This window comes from Centroberyx gerrardi, chromosome 7 (genome assembly GCF_048128805.1).
Source record: "Centroberyx gerrardi isolate f3 chromosome 7, fCenGer3.hap1.cur.20231027, whole genome shotgun sequence".
NCBI classification, from domain to species: Eukaryota; Metazoa; Chordata; class Actinopteri; order Beryciformes; family Berycidae; genus Centroberyx; species Centroberyx gerrardi.
The window spans coordinates 5,788,517-5,794,554 of NC_136003.1; positions in this window are offsets into that span (position 1 = coordinate 5,788,517).

Genomic DNA, 6,038 nt, shown 5'->3' on the forward strand with positions numbered 1-6,038 from the left:
TCACCTAAATCAAAGTTTATTGCCCCAATATTTATGGTCACCTAAATCAAGGGGGACTGAACGCAAATTATGCTTTTGTTGAAGAATGATGACTTATGTGTGGCCTTCAGAACTCTGACTCGTATAATTTGGTGCGTCTGAATTTCAATTTCTTGTGTATACAACAAAAGAACACCAGTTTGAGGTCTAGGGAGGGAAGTATAAAAGTGTAAAATTTTCAATAAGTATAACTTCAAACACAGGTATTTGTTTTCTTTTTTTAAATGTTGTATGCTGTGTGATAACATGTATGTGATTATACATCTTACATGTTTATTTTCTGAAAATAAAGGGGAAAAACGAATATATCTATTCCAGATGGTCCAGAAGTATTAACACTGTACCCATGTAAATTGACTCGTACTTGACTTATACTTCTCCCAGCATGGATTGCATCCAGCCCCTGGCCATCCTGATAATGAATAAGTGGGTAAAGAAAATAAATAAATGAATGTAGCTCTATGCCGCTTGACTACAAAAATAAAACAGCCATCAAAAAAATGCTTTTGTAACAGCGTCCATTATGCTATTATTTCCAACCAAAAGCACTGGAAAGCATATTTAGTCATATTTACAACTTCTGAACACAGACGTCGGAGCTTACGAGGAGCACATGTAGGCAGCATGACTTCAATAATTTCACCGCATTCCTCCCTAAGAGTGTGAAGGCTTACTCATGGATGAGTTGCTCTCTTTAAACGAGTCTTCAAGGAGTCTTCGAAGAGTGATTTGATTCAGTTCACCAAAGCAACCAAAGCCAAATTCCAATCAAAGGCAACACTACACAAACATGAATTTCCATCTCCCAAGAACTGGTCCTAACCCAAACACACACTCATGAACGTGTTCATTGTTGAACGCTTAATGTGCTCCAACAGACTTCCAAGAAAGGAACTGTTAATTTCTTCTGAAGTTTCCTGGAAAGAACCATGAAATGATGTAATAGTTATAAAGAAAATGTAAGCAGTCTGGTGGAGTCAAGAGGTCAATTATCAGAAGTCATTATCCATGTAATTATATAATATAGTTATTTGTTGAATTCTTAATACATTTTAGTAAATTCCTAATTTTCTATATAACTACTACATAATTTCATAGTTCTGTCTTGGAAACAACAGAAGAAATTGGAGGAATCTACCATTTGAACTCTTTCCCTATAATTAGAACAGAATTTCATGGTTCTTTCCAGGAAACGTCCTAAGAAATTAACAGTTTGTTTCTAGGAAATTATTAGGAAATTGCGGACCCAGACAATAAAGCGTTCTACAAAATTTTGTGAAATGCACACAAACTCTGCAACGTAGATTACATGTTGTGGACACGAATAATGTGACGATTATGTTCCTCCACCACGAAACAATTGTGAAAAACTGTAAAAGATTTGCTAAAAGATAGGGTTAAGATAAAATTTTTGATCTTAGGACTGCTACATCTGTTGAAATTTTTAAACAAAATCTTAAGACCTACTTTTTCCTCATTAACTTTGCATTAATTTACTCAAATATTTGTACTATTTGTTGTTTTTCTTCTATTTATCTATTTACTTTTATTTAAAATTGCAATTATTTTACCCTGTGAAGTGCATTACATTGAATTGTTATGTATGAAATGTGCTACATAAATAAATAAAGTTTGGTTGAAGTTTGATGGTTAGACAACTAAACCTACTTTGGTTAATATTAGGGTTATAATTAGGATTAAATTGAGGTTAGGGTAAGCGTTAAGGTTAGGATTAGGGGTTAGGGTATGAATGCAGTCAATGGAGGATTCTCATAAGTATAGTCATACAAAAATGTGTGTGTGCGTGTGTGTGCAGTGAAGCAGCAGGCAGCACAGTCATTGTGGATTAAGCCAATCCAGTTCACTTGTTCAGATCGCTGTAGATCAGCAGGGGATCAGCAGGGGATCCAAGCAGAAGTTTTTCTTTGCAATGAATGACCGTCAGTTTGGCAGCGTGAAGTGGGAAACTCTCCGCAGCCTTTCTTCAGAAGCGCCTGCAGAACTGGAGTGAATGCCTTCCTCTTGTTAGCGGTGGAGGCGGAGTAGCTGGCAAACAGCTGTAGTTTGTGGCTCCCATGGGTGACAGTAAATGGCATCCATAATGGCCTGACAGTCCTCATAAGGCAGCGTAGTGTCAGGTCTCTTATTATTAGTATTCAACAACAGATCCCGCTTTTCAGACAACAAAGCATCCTGGGTCCGTACTCATTTTGCATTTCTATTCTTGCTTTACACTAAAATTAGTATTTAAAAATAAAAGTAGATCCGGTCTCCCAAACAGGAGCTATCTCTCCTAATTGGTATTCCTCTGCTATGTTCTCTTCTATCAATAAAGATGCTATTTGGTGAAATTATGTTCTAAACCGTTGAACCAACAGTCCATTGAAAATCACAGTAACGGGATCTGTTGTTGAATCTGTTCACCAACGTGTTAAATGTCAGTTTTCAGTCTATTTTCGTGGCTCATTCAAATGAATGGGAAGTAAAAATCTGAACGCTACAAACTCGTCCAGCTGCATCCGATCTTGGTGATTAGTTTATATTCTGGTTTTCATGGTGGTCAAGTGCCGAATAACCCCTGTGTTAAAACTAAGTGGAATATTGCTTTAAAGAGAAATATAAGCTTGTTTGTGAAAGTAACAGTCTAGCAAGATATACAGTGGATATCAAAACTCTACACACCCTTTAAAATGTCCGTTTTATTGCCTTGAGGACTGAAATGAAAACCCATTAAACCAGAGTTTTTACACTTTTATTGTACTACAACACAAGACTACTTAAAGTTCTAGATCATTTAGTTTTTAAATAAATATTCTTTCTTGAAATTTCATCAAATGATATGTGTCGTTAATATGGGGATGTGGGGACAGAAGTAATTCCAGGAATACTGTCCAAACAAGTACATATCAGGAAATGATTCAGTGGCTCAATATGTTGTGGTGTCTTGTGTCTTTGGTTGATTTTTTTTTAGTAATCCATAATACTACTAATAATAGTATTAATAATGTTTGTATGGTACTTTTCTTAACGTTACAAAGTGCTGTAAAAGGAATAAAACGAACCAAATACCATTACACAATAGAAGCAACAAGTTAGCAGTTAAATGCAAAAAAAATTCTATTGTATCTTAAAAGATAAAGTTTGCTGATCATCTTTCCTCAGGCAGATTGTCCCAAGTTTAAGAATCTTGATCACAAATGACTTCTATGCTAGTTCTATGCTAAGCAATACCGAATGTAATTTTAACAACTGAAAGTACAATATGGCAAAAAGATAGACTTAAACATACCTTTATTTGCAGCAATTTCAAAAGTATAGTATCTGGAACTAGAAGAGCATTTACAACCTCACTGAAACACACATTACCTCATTCAAAAACCCTTCACACTTAGCAAAATGATCAGCAGAGTTGAAGTGCTTGTGTTACGTTTACATGATTTCTGGGTAATGAAGTCCTTCACACTTCCAAAAATTGGACAGTTGGACAGTAGGTTTGATACCAGAAAATATGCGCCGTCCTGTAAACTCCCTGCTATTACAGTAATTGACCTCAGGTAATGGACATTAAATGACCAAAACTCATTGAGACCTACCACAGTGAAACAAGATGTCCTATCATCTATTCAACAAACATCTCAATATGCGAAACACTCTTGTTAGAACTAACTTTGGGTATGCAGTATACTGTACCAACCATGTTAGATACAATCAAAATATGTCATACATTTGAAGATGACTAGCCTATGTGCAAATAAATACTGTCAATTAAGAATGTCATGTGGAAAATGTAATTCAGCCCCTTGGACTGAACTGTAGATTGAAACAGCAGTATCTAAGCAGATACTGCTTGGATACTGCCACATACACATTCAAATGACAGTAATGGTTTATCAAAACTAAAAATGCGTTCTTGGTGGCCCTTATCGTCAAACTTAAACTGAACAGCTCTGTCTTTTGGGTTGAAAAAAGCTCAAACATGAAAGGCAAAACAGTCCTCCGACATCAAAGCTGGCTGGTTATACTTTGTTACAAGGCGTGGAAAACATGCACTCATGCTAAAGATACGTTCTGCTTGCAAGGCCCCCAATGGCAACAAGCATTCATCCTTTCAAGTAGGCTTGCAAGGGTTGGAAAATTGGAAAAAAAATACTCTTTAGGAAGTAGGCATTCATAAAGCATAGCAATATAGATAATATATGTTTTTGTCTATTATGCAAATAAAATGACATTCAAAGTCTATGGAAGTGTATCACTTCCTTTACAAACAACATGCAGTTGCTTCAGAACTGCACCAAGAAACTACAGTAGAAAGTTTTTGTGCAGCCCATGGTGTACCTACACATGATAAAGGTTCATGCACCATTCGCGAGTATCTCTTAATCCATTTGTTCCCCCCTTTGACTCCACCCTCGTACTCTGAAACTCTCTTATAATTCTAAAACTTCCGCTGCCTCCCTGTCCAGCTAAGGTTCAAGTATTTGGCTGAAGCTCTAGTACAGGGAACAAGGTTTAGAAAATGGTTCAGTGTGCCACAAGTTTAGAAAAGCAGATGGCTTTGAATATTTAGGACAAACTGTCCCAACAAGTCATCTGCCTCCAAATAGTACATAATGCATGCTTGACAGTCGGCTGAAGCAGCTCTAAAACGTCTATTCAATTTGCCGATACATTAACCCTTTACATTGAGCTCCTTAAATATTTGCTGTCATTGTTATTTTTGCTCCAAAATCTCACTACTTGGTTTGTGAAATGACACTTTTGGGGCTGATGTACATCATTCATTCCAATGAATAATACAACTCTCTCAACAAATTACCACTATGTTTTTATTGTATTTTGTAATTATTCAAATATTATTCAAAAATCACAAGGTGTTCTTTGTTGTTGTTGGTGTGATATAAGGACCTACTCACGACTCGACATGTAAATGATACAATATATTTTTTGCAAGATATTTATTGCAAATGAATTGACAGCGCTTCGTATTCACAATGTGCAAATGAAGTGCAACACCAAGCCATTCAAACTCCCATGGTAGTCTGAGATTCTTTTATTTCAAACTGGCCTGAGTTTATTTAGGAGTGTTAATTTGCATACAAAATGTTAACTAATACTGGCCAAAATGGAACAAGCGTAAAAACACACCAAGTCCGCAATCCATAAACATTACCACACTCTATTTTCAGATGCTACCTCCAGCCTTTTTGCATTTTAATGTAGTTCTATAAGAATTAAGATTCTTCTGTATACAAATATAAAATATAAACTATACTGTGCAAAACAGGGAAGTTGCCATTTTTTAAAAGTTCATTAAATATGGCTGGTGCTGTGTGCTTTAACCTCAAACCATTGTGTCATTTCACAGTCAAGTAATTAGAGTATAGAACCAAAACATCAATGTACTGTAAACTAAATATCCTCAATTTTGCTTGAAACACTATCCTGCGAAGAATCATTGATATTAATAGATAACTAAAGACCTTCACAACAAAACCATCAATACCATTTCATGTTTCCTTTGATTTCCCATGGTTTGCACTGAGATGCTGAGGGTGAGAGATCGTCTTTGCAGTATAGAGATGAGCAGCTCTGTCTTCAGTACATACAAAGTCAGAGTCTAGAAAAGTCTAGAAAAGTCCACTGAGAGAAAATCAAAATGTTCTTTCCTTCCTGGTTTGTTAATGTTGTTTTTCAGTCTGGTTTCCACTCCAGTTGGGCTGAAAACCAGCTTCTAATGTAATGAATGTGTGAAATAAGTTGGAAAATACATTCTGTTAAATTCCAGATATTCCAGAAATTCCATGACCAGTGGGAACCCTGTTTATTACCCAGCAATGTTCGTAGAAAGTTATTTGACCCTAGACTCTTATACCCCAAATCAAACAACCTGTGTACACCCTGGTGTGAACTATTAAAATTGATTGTTTGTTCCACTGTTTGTTCTGGACCAAGTGGAGGACTTTGTTCAAACACATTTACACTGGGTATAAACGCATTGA